Source organism: Capra hircus, chromosome 4, assembly GCF_001704415.2.
Source record: "Capra hircus breed San Clemente chromosome 4, ASM170441v1, whole genome shotgun sequence".
NCBI lineage: Eukaryota > Metazoa > Chordata > Mammalia > Artiodactyla > Bovidae > Capra > Capra hircus.
The window spans coordinates 21,927,017-21,943,565 of record NC_030811.1 but is presented as its reverse complement, the minus strand read 5'-3'; positions in this window follow the sequence as shown (position 1 = coordinate 21,943,565).

Sequence of the window (16,549 nt, the reverse complement as noted above, 5' to 3'; positions counted from 1 at the left end):
TTGTCACAGCAAGTAGGTGAACAAGAAGTGGTCCTCATGTCCCAAGTATGTCTCTCCACCCATATTTTTCGCATTGAGCTGGGAAGATGGGTACCATCCAATATGGAGATCTACAAAATCACTGCTGTGGTCCTATAAGTTCCAAGGACTCTCAGGACAAGACTGGACCCATTAGTATTTAAGTGAGGTCTGGTAAGGGCTTCCCAGGTGGCCCAGTGGTAAAGAATTTGCCAGCCAATGCAGGGGCTGCAGAAGACGTGGGTTCGATCCTTGGGTCCAGAAGATCCGCTGGAGAAGGGGATGGCAACCCACTCCTGTTCACTCCTGTATTCTGACACAGGAGTCTGGTGGTCTACAGTCCATGGGGTGGCGAGGAGTTGAACATAACTCAGAGACTAACACTTTCACCTCACTTTCAAAGTAAAGTCTATCTAGAAAAATATAAGATTTTTTCCTAGGTGGTAACCAGTGAATTTCATGTTTGTTATTCTCTTACGTAATTTTCACATTTTCTAAAGTAAAACATTCATGTTTATAATCAGAGATGTATTAAGTATTAAAAAAATAACAAACATCCAACTCGGTTATTTCACACACTTATTGGGAAAGTCAAATCAAAGAAACACTTATACTTTAAACTATTTTCATTCAATTGGCCTTTCAACTTTAGAAAACAAATACACTTAATGTACTACAGGTGGAGTTTGATTATTGTTGCCGTTCAGTCACTCAGTCTTGTCTGACTCTTTGCGATGCCATGGACTGCAGCAGGCCAGGCCTCCCTGTCCCTCACCATCTCCCGGAGTTTGCCCAAGTTCATGTTCATTGCGTTGGTGATGCCATCCAACCATCTCATCCTCTGTCATCCCCTTCTCCTTCTGCCCTCAGTCTTCCCAAGCATCAGGGACTTTTCCAGTGAGTCATCTGTGCACTTCCGATGACCAAAATACTGGAGCTTCAGCTGAATATTCAGGGTTGATCACCCTTAAGATTGACTGGTTTGATCTCCTTGCTGTCCAAGGGACTTTCAGGAGCCTTCTCCAGCACCACAGTCCAAAGGCATCAACGCTTTGGTGTTCTGCTTTCTTTGCAGTCCAGCTATCACAACTGTAGTGACCACTAGGAAGACCATAGCCTTGACTATACGGACCTTTGTCAGCAGAGCAATGCCTCTAGTTTTCAACACACAATCTGGGTTTGTCATCGCTTTCCTGCCAAGAAGCAATCATCTTCTGATTTCACGGCTGCAGTCACCATCCACATTGGTTTTGGAGCCCAAGAGAGGAAATCTGTCATTGCTTCCACCTTTCCCCCTTCTATTTGCTGTGCAGTAATGGGGCCAGATGCCATGATCTTAATTTTTTTAATATTTAGACTTAAGCCAGCTCTTTCACTCAACTCCTTCACCCTCATTAAGAGGCTCTTTAATTCCTCTTCACTTTCTGCCTTTAGAGTGGTGTCATCCCCATGTCTGAGGTTGTTGATTTCTCCTGCCTATCTTGATTCCAGCTTGTAACTCATCTAGCCCGGCATTTCTTATGACGTGCCCAACATATTGGTTAAACAGGGTGACAGAAGATAGCTCTGACATACTCCTTTCTCGATCTTTGAATCAACCAGTTGTTCCATACAGGGTTCTAAGTGTTGCTTCTTGACCCGCATACAGGTTTCTCAGGAGACAGATAAGATGGTCTGGTTTCTAAGAGCTTTCCACAGTTTGTCATGATCCACACAGTCGTAGTTGATGAAACAGAGATAGATGTTTTTCTGGAATTCCCTTGCTTTCTCTATAATCCAGCAAATGTTGGCAATTTGATCTCTAGTTCCTCTTCCTTTGCTAAACCCAGCTTGGATATCTGGAATTTCTTGGTTCTCATAATGCTGAAGCCTAGCATTCAAGATTTTAAGCATGACCTTACTAGCATGGGAAATGAGTGCAACTGTCTAATGGTTAGCGTTTTTTGGTACTACCCTTCTTGGGAATCGGGATGAGGGTTGTCCTTTTCCGGTCCTGAGGCCACTGCTGGGTCTTCCAGATTTGCTGACATAATGAATGCAAAAGCTTTATAAATTTGATTACATTGTGTTTAAAATTCTATCCAGTTTGTATTTTCTCTTTTGTCGTCATCAGGGTAAATGTTTTCCCAGCAGTTCCGGGGAAGTTTTTCACCTTTCACCTTTTAGTGCTGGCTTTCAGCACTTTTGTTGGTTCAAAATGGTCAGGGCCCACATAGGCAGAAAGGACCAAGAAGACTTTGACCATTGTTTAAATATTACACAAGAGGGGTGGTTTGAGATTACACTGAGTGTGTGCTCCAGGGCCTCTGTCCTGGTGGTCCTCACTGCCCGGGATGTTCTATCTACCCTCACACAGTGTGAGTGATTGTCTGTCTCAGATTCTTTGGGTCTGTGCTCGTTTGTCATCTTTGAAGACCTTCCTTCACCACACTATTTAAAATTAATCCATCTTCTCTGGTGTTCCCTCTTTCTCTTCTCTGTTTTCTTTTTTTTTTCCCCTATGGCATTTATTTATCTAACATATTACATATTTTATTTGTTGTTTGTATGAGGAAACATCAGACAATCCCATCATAAGAGCTGTTCGACAAGATTAGTGGTCATGTATCAAGATGGTAAAGCTGAAGCTCAAAGGAACAGAAAGAGTATTCCTTTTGATAGTGTATTAAGAATGTAATTAATGTTTCTTAAAGCATACAGAAATGCCAAGGGTTTTGTCAAGGTCCCAGGCCACTCCTTTACAGAGCAATAAGCAGGGTTTTTAATAGTTTTCTTTTAATTTTAAAAGGAATTAATATTTGTGGATTATTTTTACATATTTCTCCTAGAATTCAGCAAGCAGTAAATACAGAGGGCCTACATTTTGGTTTCTGTTTTTTTTAAAAAAAATCACCCTAGACTTTTTTTTTTTTTCAGTTGTCTTAACAAACTTACAAACATCAGTCTCTGGACATAACCAGAAACAAGGTCAGCAGTTTCCATTTTTTGAGCAGCCCCACTGCCTTCTATGTGTTTGTTTCTCTGCACTTGGCACTACCATGTCCAAATACAATCTCATCAATTGTTACATGGTTGGCCAAGCTCCCTGCACCATGACTCTGCATATGCCTCCTCCTCATCCTGTCTTTGGATCTGGGCTTTGGCCTTCTGTTGACAAAAGACATATCACTGTCTCTTTCTCTCCCACCAAGGCAAGGGCAGTGGAGTTAGAGGGGGCAGCCTTCTGAAAATAAAAAATATCCACGAACCCCAGCTCATTTCTTTCTCTTTACAACCTTTCTTTTTCCTGGTGTTAGTTATCATAATAAAGTGACACACACATCACCTAAATATATTCTGCAGAGTAAGTCAAACACAAAGTATTTTTGTAAGCCCATAAACAGGTTAGTAGATTGAAGTTAGAACCTGCAGCTCTTCTGAAAGTATTAATAATTGCACAAGTGACAAAATAAAGCTCCTTCCCTTCTGCCTGCCTCTCAGGAGACATGGCTTTTCCTAGACCCACTCTTTCCACTTCCTGGCAACAATTTGAAAACCAGCTACTCCTGAGGGCTCTTGAGCTCTTGAACAAATTCTTTAATTTCTGCTTGAGAGTGCAGAGGGAAAACATTATGTCAGGAAAATACATGTCTCTACTCCTTTCTTCTCTGATTCCAGAACTTTAAATGTGCCTCTTCTTTCAGATTTGCTTGATTTATTTCTGAACCAACTGGTGATATTCAAGAGTGGAAAATACTGCTGCAATTGCTGTTTTCTAATTTTTTGTAATTTATTTCTTTTCTACCTATAAGCTAGAAGCCAAGCGCCCAGACAGGAACTTAAATATTTGCTTTGTGTGCTGTATGCCAAGTCACTTCAGTCATGTCCAACTCTTTGCCACCCTATGCACTGTGGCCTGCCAGGCTTCTCTGTTCATGGGATTCTCCAGGCAAGAATACTGGAGTGGGTTGCCATACCCTTTTCTAGGGGATCTTTCCAACCCAAGGATCAAACTCAAGTGTCTTATGTTTCCTGCATTGGCAGGCAGGTTCTTTACCACTAGCGCCACCTGGGAAGCCCAAATATTTGCTTTGTGTGCATACTCAGGCTTGTCTAGCTCTTTACGACATCATGGGCTGTAGCCAGCCAAGCTTCTCTGTCCATGGGATACTGCAGGCAAAGATACTAATGTGGGTTGCCATTTCCTTCTCCAAGGGATCTTCCCAACCCAGAGGTCCAACTGGTATCTCCTGGGACTCCTGAATTGGCAGGCAAATTCTTTTACCACTGAACCACCTTTGCTTCATTCTAATTATCAACCTCACAAATCTATCAACTGAAAGATAACTGTGCAACATGAGGGTTTTGAATTAAGTTATATTCAGTGTCTTAGAGACTATGGCCTCTTCATAGCTCTGAGAAACTACTTCTAAGAAGTAGGAGGGATGATAGTTCATATATGTTTTTTTTGTGTGTGTGTTTTTTTTGACTGGGGAATCCATGCAGTCAAGTATGCATCTTGGTAAAAGATTGCTGCTAGTGTTGCAGTGAAATAAGAAAACAATTTTCTTTCTCTCTTTTGCCTTTCGAGTCCTTCTCTACTTTGACTGTTCCTGATCGACTGTCTGCATTGATAACAAGTTTCCTTCTTTTCAGAAGACTAATCTGTTGTGTACACTACATCCTGCACTTAGGCACTTGTCACGCTCTAACTCTGCATGAGCCACACTCTGCATCTGTTATCTTCTAACTCTATGCTAGTCACATTCTGATGCTCGACTTTGCAGCATTCTCTCTGCACTCCCCGCCCCCTTTGTAGTTTGTTTTTCCTTCTTTTGGCCTTACAGAAACAAAAAGTTGCAGTGCAAGCCACAAAGGACAATGGACTTACTACCGGACCAACTGCCAGACCCAAATTACCAGGCGAACTGATGCCAGCCTATTGACTGTTTTAATATGATTCAAAAATAAGGAAGAATACAGGATCCTTACATCTTGGCTCTTTGTTGCCAACTCTTGACTGTGAGCCCCAACTCTATGATCCCCTTGACTCCCCGAGGAGGGGAGACACAGTTCTTGTGGCAGAAGGCTACTGTGTTCTCTCCTCTGCTGGCTTGAGGATGAAGGCTATCTTCCTACTTCCTTCAGACTCTGTCTCCGTATTTTCTTATTCTGCTCCAGTGGGCAGAGAAAGCCAAGATTTTGGCAGCAACACTAGTCCAAACAACAGATACCCCAAGTCAGTGATTTTAGTGCTTTACTATGTACGGGAACATGCAAGAAGCCAGATTCATCAAAGTTCTTCCTGAGATATACATCTAACTCTCTAAGGGGCCCATTTGTTGGAGGCACAGGATATCCTAGTATCGTCTTTGTTTCCTCCATCTGGGGCACAGAGTGTGTCCTCCTGTTATCGTCTTGATCTCTTCTGTCTGAAGTATAGGATGCACTGTTGGTCAGCCACTGCAGTGGGTTAATCTTTGTAGAACTGGCTGGTGACCTGGTGACCCAAATGCTCTTTGCTCTTCCTCTGTTTGCAAATCTACCAGACGATAAGCAGTCTATTCACAGCTGTATGCTCTACAAGTTCTGCTGAACAAATAGATTTGTCTCCCTGGAGTTATGCCCCGCTTCTTTGTATGAGGTAGGCCACAGCCAGCAGCCGAGGGAGCCCTAAGGCTAAAGTGCATCTGTGTGTTTTGGGCTGTGGCAGAAACGACAGCACTGATTTAAGAGATTCACCTGGTGCCAGCCAGACTAGACTCACAGGCTATCGAGGCTGGTGGGGCTTTAGAAGCACTGAACATCTTCCAGGTCTTCAACATCACAGTCTGGCTAATGACCAGCCTCCTCTGGTGGCCAGGAATTCACTTCTGACAACTAGTATTCAGGAAAATCTTGTGTTAAAAGAGGTCTTTCTTATGTTGAGGCATAATATGCCTTCCTATATCTTCTGAGGGCTTCCCTGGTGGTTCAGAAGGTAAAGAATCTGCCTGCAACGGAGGAGACCCAGGTTCCATCCCTGGGTCAAGAAAATCCAATGGAGAAGGGAATGGCTACCCACTCCAGTATTCTTACCTGGAGAATTCCATGGTCAGTGGGCTACAGTCCGTGGGGTCACAAAGATTGGATACGACTAACAGTATAATCTTCTGTTTAGAGGTCTCAGTTCGGTATACTGTGATCACCCGACATTCTGACCTTTTTGTAATACGGAAAAAATAAATCTGACCTATATTGAATCTGTTTCTTTTACCTTAACCTTTGCATTCTATTGCTTTTGCTGCAAGTTAATCACAGAGGAATGTTGCCTATAGCTTAAAGTATACACGATGGCTCATCCCTGGGACACCTGCCTCCCAGGCCTGAGCAGTAAGCTAAAATACCATTGTTTAGCTCACGGGAAATATCCTGACGAGGTCCACTTACGAATGGCTGCAAAGAAATTAATGCAATCCCTCTGCAGTCTGGCCAGAACCAGGAAATATTTGTAAATAGTTTTTGCCTTTTTTTAAACTTTACTTTCTTCATCTCTCCCTCTTTAATTTCAAGAAACTAGTACCTAAACCTGGGTAAGGGGCTTCCCTGGTGGTCCAGTGGTTAAGAATCCACTTGCCAATGCAGGGGACACAGGTTCGATCCCTGCTCCAGGAAGATCCCACGTGCTGCATGGCAGCTAAGCCCATGAGCCACAGCTACTGAGTCAGTACTTGCTTTTCGACTGAGCCCTGAGCTGAGCATACTGACCTATACCTGCCGGCCAGTGGGTGGATCCTCTTTCCATAATGCCGGAGGGAGAGTCTGATAAATTCTGGATGATTCTTCCTTTTAAATATTCTTTATCTGCCTCAGATGTGCTCCATCATCATGTCTGTACTTGGCAGTATGAAGCAGATAGGAGTCTTGGCTAAGTCAATACTTATTAATTGAATGATTGGATAAATGAATAAAAAATCATTGAATAGGAAGAGCAAAGTAAAATTGGAGAGAATAGAATATATTTTATGTTGGTTTGTGAATTTTTCAATGAATAGTTTAAAAACGCTGTCTTTGAAGATGAGATTTGTAAGAGCTACCACCCCAGCAGATTAGATCATGCCATTGAAGCAATAATGGGATTGGTGGCTTTATAAGAAGAAAGGGATCCCTTTCGTGCTCTGCATGCGTTCAGGGGAAGACCATGGGACTTCACTGGTAGTCAGCGCTTAAGAACCTGCCTGCCAGTGTGGGGGACACAGGTTTGATCCCTGGTCTGGGAAGAGTCTATGTGCTGTGGGGCAACTAAGCTCATGGGCTGCAACTACTGAGCCTGTGCTCTAGAGCCAGTGCCCTGCGACAAGAGAAGCCACCACAACGAGAAGCCTGTGGACAAAGAGTCGCCCCAGCTCACCGCAACTAGGGAAAGCCCAAGCACAGCAACGAAGACCAAAAATAAATAAATGAAAGACCACATAAGGATGTAGGGAGAAGGTGGCTCTCTGCAAGCCAGGAAGAAAGTGCTCACCGGGAATCAAACGTGCCCGCATCTTGGAATTCCCAGCCTCCAAAACTGTGAGAATAACTGTCTGTTGATTCAGCCACCCAGACGTGTTGTTCTGTCGGCCTGAGCTGGCTAAGAGAGTAACATACCATTCAGAGGAGTACGTTAATTCTGAGATGAGATACAGGTGGTCTGTTTTCTTACTGTGCCTTGAAGAAGATGGGATTTCTGGCATCTTTCCCATTCAACTCAAAAAATGTAACACAGAGAACTCTGTTGGTCCTCTGCTCAGTCTGCTGTGGAGAGGGCCTGCACAAGAGGATGGCATGGATGGTCCCAGTTCTCCAGACAAGGGAGGATGTGAGATCACCTGCTGTGGTGGAGGAGCTAAAATGCAGAACAGGATTTCCAGGAGTGGCAAAGGCTTGCAATTTCTCCTATGAGCAATGCCCCAAGCAGTTAACAGAGGACGAAAGAAGCAAACTTGAGCAGGCTTGAGGTTGCCACTGAAGTTACATATCATGGATTTAGTGTTGATTCAATGTGTAGACTTTGGTAGCTTTCTGCAGGAGCACCTTGGCTGTCCAAAAGGAGAGAGACAAGAGGGTTGATTCCACCTAGCAATGGGTATTGGAAAGGCAGTTGAGTACAAAGAATTCCGGATGCTTGTTGGCATTAAGTAACTAACTCTTAACTAGAAGCAGCTTCAGAGCCATCAGGCAGGGGATGTCTCAAAGCAGGAGGAGACGACCCATGTGTACAGGTATGAAATGATTACAGACAATGAACCTGGGAGAAGAACCCTTCCATATCCATCATAGCTCAGGTTTGGCCACTTCACTGGTTTAGTTATATGAAGCTCAAGTTCTTCTTGTCCCCCGCTGACTGACTTTCGGTATGATCTATTCCATTGCCCCATCAAACTTGAGGGTCCTATTATAAGTAACAGTTACCATACCCTGGGCTTTCCTGGTGGCTCAGAGGTTAAAGTGTCTGCCCAAAATGCGGGAGACCTGGGTTCGATCCCTGAGTCGAGAAGATCCCTTGGAGAAGGAAATGGCAACCCACTCCAGCACTCTTGCCTGGAGAATCCCATGGACAGAGGAGCTTGGTGGGCTACAGTCCATGGGGTTGCAAAGAGTCGGACACGACTGAGCGACTTCACTCACTCTCCATACCCTACTTGGTGTCCAATTTGGTGAACAGTTGAGACTCTACTGCCACCTGGTGGTCATTGGTCACTTCAGATGTCCATGGGATCCAAGCTAGGAAAGAGGCCAAGTGAAAAACCAAGACAGAGCTGAATACTTGGGTATGAGCATTCAAGAGGTCTGGAGTTCATGATGAGGGTAAGGGAAATATTAGTAGGTATAAGAAAGGCAGAAGAATGAGTTTGTGGTTTAAGAGAGTTTCAGAGTTTGAAATTTTGACTATTAAATGAGGTCCCCTTCATGGATCAGAGCCTTGTTCTGGTGAGGGGGCTTGCATAACTCAATGAAGCTATGAGCCATGCCATGAAAGACCACCCTAGATCAATGGGTCATGGTGGAGAGTTCTGAACAAAACATGGTTCACTGAAGGAGGGAATGGCAAACCACGCCAGCATTCTTGCATTGAGAACTCCATGGACAGTATAAAAAGGCAAAAAGACATGACAACAGAAGAAGAGTTCCCCATGTCGGAAGGTGTCCAATATGCTACTGGGGAATAGTGGAAGGCAATTACTAGTAGCTTCAGAAAGAAAGAAGTGGCAGGTCCAAAGCAGAAAAAATGATGAGTTGTGATTGTGTCTGGTGGTGAAAGTAAAGTCTGGTGCTATAAAAAACAATATTGCATAGGAACCTTGAATGTTAGGTCCATAATTCAAGGTAAATTGAACATGGTCAAGCAGGAGATGGCAAGAACATCAACATCTTAGGAATCAGTGAACTAATGTGGATGGGAATAGGCAAATTTAATTCAGATGATCGTTATGTATACTACAGTGGTCAAGAATCCCTTAGAAGAAATGGAGTAGCCCTCATGGTCAACAGAAGAGTCTGAAATGCAGTACACAAAAATGACAGAATGATCTTGGTTCATTTCCCAGGTGAAGCATTCAACATCACAGTAATTCACTGTTTTTTGCCCCAAACACTAATGTCGAAGAAACTGAAGTTGAACAGCTCTATGATGACTTACAAGATATTCTAGAACTAACACCAAAGAAAGATGTCCTTTTCATCATAGTGGACTGGAATGCAAAAGTAGGAAGTCCAGAGATACCTGGAGTAACAGGCAAGTTTGACCTTGGAGTACAAAATGAAGCAGGCATGGCAAAAGCTAACAGTTTTGTCAAGAGAACACACTGTTCATAGCAAACACCATTTTCCAACAACACAAGAGGAAACTCTACATATGGATATCACCAAATCAGTTCAGGTCAGTTCAGTTCAGTTGCTCAGTTGTGTCTGACTCTTTGCGACCCCATGAAACACAGCATGCCAGGCCTCCCAGTCTATCACCAACTCCCGGAGTCCACCCAAACCCATGTCATGGTGTCGGTGACGCCATCCAACCATCTCATCCTCTGTCGTCCCCTTCTCCTTCTGCCCTCAATCTTTTCCAGCATCAGGGTCTTTTCAAATGAGTCAGCTCTTTGCATCAGGTAGCCAAAGTATTGGAGTTTCAGCTTCAACATCAGTCCCTCCAATGAACACCCAGGACTGATCTCCTTTAGGATGGACTGGTTAGATCTCCTTGCAGTCCAAGGGACTCTCAAGAGTCTTCTCCAACACCACAGTTCAAAAGCATCAATTCTTTGGCACTCAGCTTTCCTTATAGTCCAACTCTCACATCCATACATGACCACTGGAAAAACCATAGCCTTGACTAGACAGACCTTTGTTGGCAAAGTAATGTGTCTGCTTTTCAATATGCTGTTTAGGTTGGTCATAACTTTCCTTCCAAGGAGTAAGCATCTTTTAATTTCATGGCTGCAATCACCATCCGCATTGATTTTGGAGCCCAGAAAAATAAAGTCAGCCATTGTTTCCACTGTTTCCCCATCTATCACCAAATGGTCAATACTAAAATCAGATTGATTATACTCTTTGCAGTCAAAGATGGAGAAGCTATATACAGTCAGAGAAAAAAAGACCTGAAGTTGACTGTCACTCAGATCGTCAGCTCCTTATTGCAAACTTCAGGCTTAAATTGAAGAAAGTAGACAAAACCAATAGGTCATTCAGGTATGACCTAAATCACATCCCTATGATTATGCAGTGGAGGCGATGATTTAAGGGATTAGATCTGAAAAACAGAATGCCTGAAGAACTATGGACAGAGGTTTGTAACATTGTACAGGAGTCAGTGACCAAAATCATTCCCAAGAAAAAGAAATGCAAGAAGGCAAAGTGGTTGCTGAGGAGACTTTGCAATATCTGAGGAAAGAAGAGAAGCAAAAAGCAAAAGAAAGGGAAAGATATACCCAACGGAGTGCAGAGTTCCAGGGAATAGCAAGGAGAGATAAGAAGGCCTTCTTAAATGAACAATGCAAAGAAATAGAAAATATTTCTTTATTGGAAATATTGGAATAAAATATTTCAACTACGACACAATTGGACTCATTTCACGTGTTAGCAAGGTTATACTCAAAATCCTTCAAGTTAGGCTTCAGCAGTACATGAACTGAGAACTTCCATATGTACAAGCTGGATTTAGAAATGGCAGAGGAACCAGAGATCAAATTATCATCATTTTTTGGATCATAGAGAACACAAGGGAGTTCCAGAAAAACATCTACTTCTGCTTCACTGACTAAAGGCTAAAGTCTTTGGCTGTGTGGATCACAACAAACTGTGGAAAATTCTTAAAGAGATGAGAATACCAGACCACCTGACCTGGCTCCTTTGGAAATCTGTATGCGGGTCAAGAAGCAACAGAACTGGACGTGGAACAACAGACTGGTTCCAAACTGGGAAAGGAGTACATCAAGGCTGTATATTTTCACCCTATTTATTTAATTTATCTTCACAGTACATCATAAAAAATGCTGGACTGGATGATCACAATCTGGAATCAAGATTTCCAGAAGAAATATCAACAAACTCAGATATGCAGATGATACTACTCTAGTGGCAGAAAGCGAAGAGGAACTAAAAAGGCTTTTGGTGAAGGTGAAAAATGAGAGTGAAATAATTGGTTTAAAACTCAACATTCAAAAAATGAAGATCGTGGCCTCCAGGCCCATAACTTCATGGCAAACAGAAGGGGGAAAAGTGGAAGGAGTGATAGACTATTTTCTTGGGCGCTAAAATCACTGCAGATGGTGACTGCAGCCAAGAAATTAAAAGGCACTTGCTCCTTGGAAGCGAAGCTATGGCAAACCTAGACAGCACGTTAAAAAGCAGAAATATCACTTTGCTAACAAATGTCCGTCTAGTCAAAGCTATGATTTTTCCAGGAGTCTTGTACGGATGTGAGAATTGGACCATAAAGAAGGCTGAGTGCTGAAGAATTGATGCTTTTGAATTGTGGTGCTGGGGAAGACTCTTGAGAGTCCTTTGAACTGTAAGGAGATCAATCCAGTCAATCCTAAAGGAAATTAACCCTGACTCTTTATTGGAAGGACTGATGCTGAAGCTGAAGCTTCAATACTTGGGCCACCTGATGTGAACAGCGGAATCATTGAAAAGACACTGATGCTAGAAAAGATTGAAGGCAACAGGAAAAGAGGGCGTCAGCGGATGAGATGGTTAGATAGCATCACCAGCTCAATGGACATGAGTTTAAGCAAACTCCAGAGATAGGGAAGAACAGGGAAATCTGGGGTGCTGCAGTCCAGGGGATCAAAAAGAGTCAGACCCCACTTAGCAACTGAAAAGCAACAACAATTAAGTGAGGATCAGTACAAAGGAGTGGCCGTAGTGGTGTACAGCTAAAAATGTTCTGAAGAAAGACAAAGTTGAGAGTCAGGGAATCCAGGGCCAGGTTTTTGCAAACACCGTTCACATTCCCCACTTGGAGTGATTGTTCCTGTGATAGAGTCCATATTTTAGTACTATATTCATCTACTGCAGTTCAGTTCAGTGGCTCAGTTGTGTCTGACTCTTTTGCAACCCCATGGACTGTAGCACGCCAGGCTTCCCTATCCATCATCAACTCCCAGAACTTGCTCAAACTCATGTCCATCGAGTCAATGATGCCATCCAACCATCTCATCTTCTGTCGTCCCTTTCTCCTCCTGCCTTCCATCTTTCCCAGCATCAAGGTCTTTTCCAATGAGTCAGTTCTTTGCATCAGGTGGCCAAAATATTGGAGCTTCAACTTCAGCATCAGTCCCTCCAATGAATATACAGGACTGACTTCCTTTAGGATGGACTGATTTGATCTCCTTGCAATCCAAGGGACTCTCAGGAGTCTTCTTTGACACCACAGTTCAAAAGCATCAATTCTTCGGTGCTCAGCTTTCTTTATAGTCCAACTCTCAACTTTTCAACCTTCAGCACATGGCCATTGTGAAAATCTCCCCATTCCTGGTACTTCACAGTTTTATGCATGTCCTCCTAGGGTGGGAAGGCATCTGTGATGTTGTTACGTGTTCATTGCCTGAATTAGGCACACCGCACTCAGAAATGCCTTGCATTATACTAAGTAAAATGGAGAATGACAAATACTGTATGATCTCACTTTATGTGGCATCTAATTTAAAAATAACTCACAGAAAGAAGAGATCAATTTTGTAGTTACCGTAGGTGGTGTGTGGGGGAAGGGGGAATTAAAAAAAAAAGCCCTGGACAGCAGGTTCAGTTCAGTTCAGTTCAGTTCAGTCGCTCAGTCATGTCCGACTCTTTGTGACCCCATGAACCGCAACACGCCAGGCCTCCCTGTCCATCACCAACTCCTGGAGTCTACCCAAACCCATGTCCATCACGTTGGTGATGCCATCCAACCATCTCATCCTCTGTCATCCCGTTCTCCTCCTGCCCTCAATCCCCCCCAGCATCAGAGTCTTTTCCAATGAGTCAGCTCTTCCCATGAGGTAGACAAAGTATTGGAGTTTCAGCTTTAACATCAGTCCTTCCAATGAACACCCAGGACTGATCTCCTTTAGGATGGACTGGTTGGATCTCCTTGCAGTCCAAGGAACTCTCACGAGTCTTATATTTCACATGGAAGCATAGGAGTGGTTGACTGAAATTCACATACTTTTATCAGTATTTTTCAAATAATTTCCTGAATATGATCTTCAAGCTCTTATTTATAACCTGAATCCTAAGATAAAGCAAGTGGGAGTAAGACTCTGCTAAGGAACCAATGAACAGGTAATTGCTGAAGAAGACAGTGAAGGGTAGGGTGACTAGCTGTATCATACACTTGGAGGGATCGACTTGACAAACAAAGAGAACCTTAAAGATCTTACTCTGACTACCAGCCAGCAATAGCATAAGCGGAAACAGACAGGTGCCTCTTACTCAAGCACTGTTTCTAGCTTTGGCAGCTTCTGATAAACCCTTTGTTCCTTGACGTCCACTTACTGCCCTGACACAGTCTGCTCCTGGTCTGAGTACAGAAAGTAAATGATACACCACTGTGTCAGACCCTGGGAGCAAAGGGCCTTCTTCTGAAGTTGACTGCTTAACCTTCAAGTTGAATACTGGAGCCCAGTATCAAAAGACTATGCTTACATTAGCAAGCATACGCCTGATCTTCAAATGGAAGCAAGTTATTAGAATGCTGCTAAGACATCAATAACTGTCTCAGAGAGTTGGTGGAAATGAAAGTATTAGTCAGTCAGTTCTGTCCAACTCTTTGCAATCCCACAGATTGTAGCCCCTCAGGCTCCTCTGTCCATGGGATTCTCTAGGCAAGAATGCTAGAGTGCATAGCCATTCCCTTCTCCAGGGGATCTTCCCAACCCAGGGATCAAACCCTGGGTCTCCTGCATTGCAGGCAGATTCTTTACTAGCCGGGCCACCTGGGAAGCCCAGAGAGCTGGTGCAGGGAAGTAATGTGACAACACATGTAAAGTGGTTATCACTTACTGGCGCAGAGGAGACACTCAATAGTAAGTCCCCCTTTGGTCATTTTTCTATAGAAGGAGGTGGCACAGAGTAAGTAATTTATCTCTTCTAAACTCCCTCGTTGAATCTTCCTGTCCAGCATAGATATACCCCTCACTATATTCCCCATTATTGCAGGCGCACTTCAAGTGGATGGTTCAGCCTTGCACTTTCCCATCCCTTTCGTCTGGACACCTGTCCCCCTCTGGTGCAATGCCTGGGGCAGCACTCAGGTCCCCAGGTATGGGTTGATTAGTGAAGGAGAAACAAAACAGTTTCTTCACCTTGGCCCAGGTACTACAATTCTGTTTTCCCAAGCTAAGATGTCTTTAGGGTTTTGTTTTGCTATGTTTTGTTTGGTTAAGAAGCCACAACTTGCTGTTGACTCATATTCAGCTCCTAGCCAACGGAAACCCCAGAGCCTTATTTTTCCCCGTGCGATACTATGAAATTATTTTCCACCACGCCAGATCTTGGATGGCTGTTTGTTGTGCTAGATCTGAGGAAAGGACTTCTCACGTCTGTTAAGTTCCATCTTGCTAGATTAATTTTCTCCATTCTAGCCTATCGCAATATAAAATTCTTCAGTAAGTGAACAAATAAATGCAGTGCATTGTCATACAGTCATCAGACCAAAGCCCAAAACATCAAACTCTAGCAGCAGAGTATAGTTAAAACAAAACACCATAGCCAAGACATGCACTCTAGTTTTCTTAACATAAACGAGCCACAAGTCATATAACTTACCAGTGTTAGTCTCTGTTAAATTTACAACATGTTAGACTCAAAACCTTTTTTCTCAGGAGAAAATACTGAATCCCTAGAACATATGATTTTTTATTACAGTCCAGTGCTTATATATTTCATTTATTTATTTTTTATTAAGTTACTTTAAAAAATTCTATAGTGTTTTATAATTTTCAAAAACTTCGCACAGATGATTTCATATAATCCCATAATAACCCTTTTTTTTTCCTAGCCCTATGTTATCCCTCATCCAACCCTCTTCCTGTCTTACATTAACAAACATAAACTTTCCTCTTCCAGGAGAATAATTCAGTGACATTTAATACATTCATGCTACAGTACAGTCATCACCTCTCTCTAGTTCCAGAACGTTTTCCTCACCTCAAAAGGAAACTCCAACCCACTAAGCAGTTTCTCCCAGCGCCCTCTCCTACCAGGCTTGGGCAACCACCAATCTGCCTTTTGTCACTGTGGATGTACCTGTCCTGGATATTTCATGTAAACAGAATCACATAATGTGTCCCTTTGTGTTTGGCTTCTTTTACTTAGCACAGTGTTTTCGAGGTACATTCATGTTGTAACATGTATCAACTTCATTGTTTTTATGGCTGAATATTAATCCATTATATGAATATGACACAATTTTTTTATCCACAATTTGTCATTCACTGATGGAAACCAGACTGTCCTACCTTTTGTGAATGGTGCTGCTATGAACATGTATGCACATGGATCTGAGTACGTTTGATTATTTGGGTATATCCCTAGCAGTGGAATTGCAGCTTCATGTGGTAATTCTATGTTCGGTTTTTTGAGAAAGCACCAAACTGTTTTCCACAGTGGCTGCACCATTTCAAATTCCCACCAGCATGGTAAGAGGGTTTCAATTTCTCTACATCTTTGCCAACATCGATTATCAATATTTTAAAAGTTATAGCCATCCTAGAGGGTGTGAAGTGGTATCTCACTGCAGTTTTGATTTGCACTTCCCTCATTCCAATCCCAAAGAAAGGCAATGCCAAAGAATGCTCAAACTACTGCACAATTGCGCTCATCTCACATGCTAGTAAAGTAATGCTCAAAATTCTCCAAGCCAGGCTTCAGAGGTACATGAACTGTGAACTTCCAGATGTTCAAGCTGGTTTTAGAAAAGGCAGAGGAACCAGAGATCAAATTGCCAACATCCTCTGGATCATGGAAAAAGCAAGAGAGTTCCAGAAAAACATCTATTTCTGCTTTCTTGACTATGCCAAAGCCTTTGACTGTGTGGATCACAAGAAAC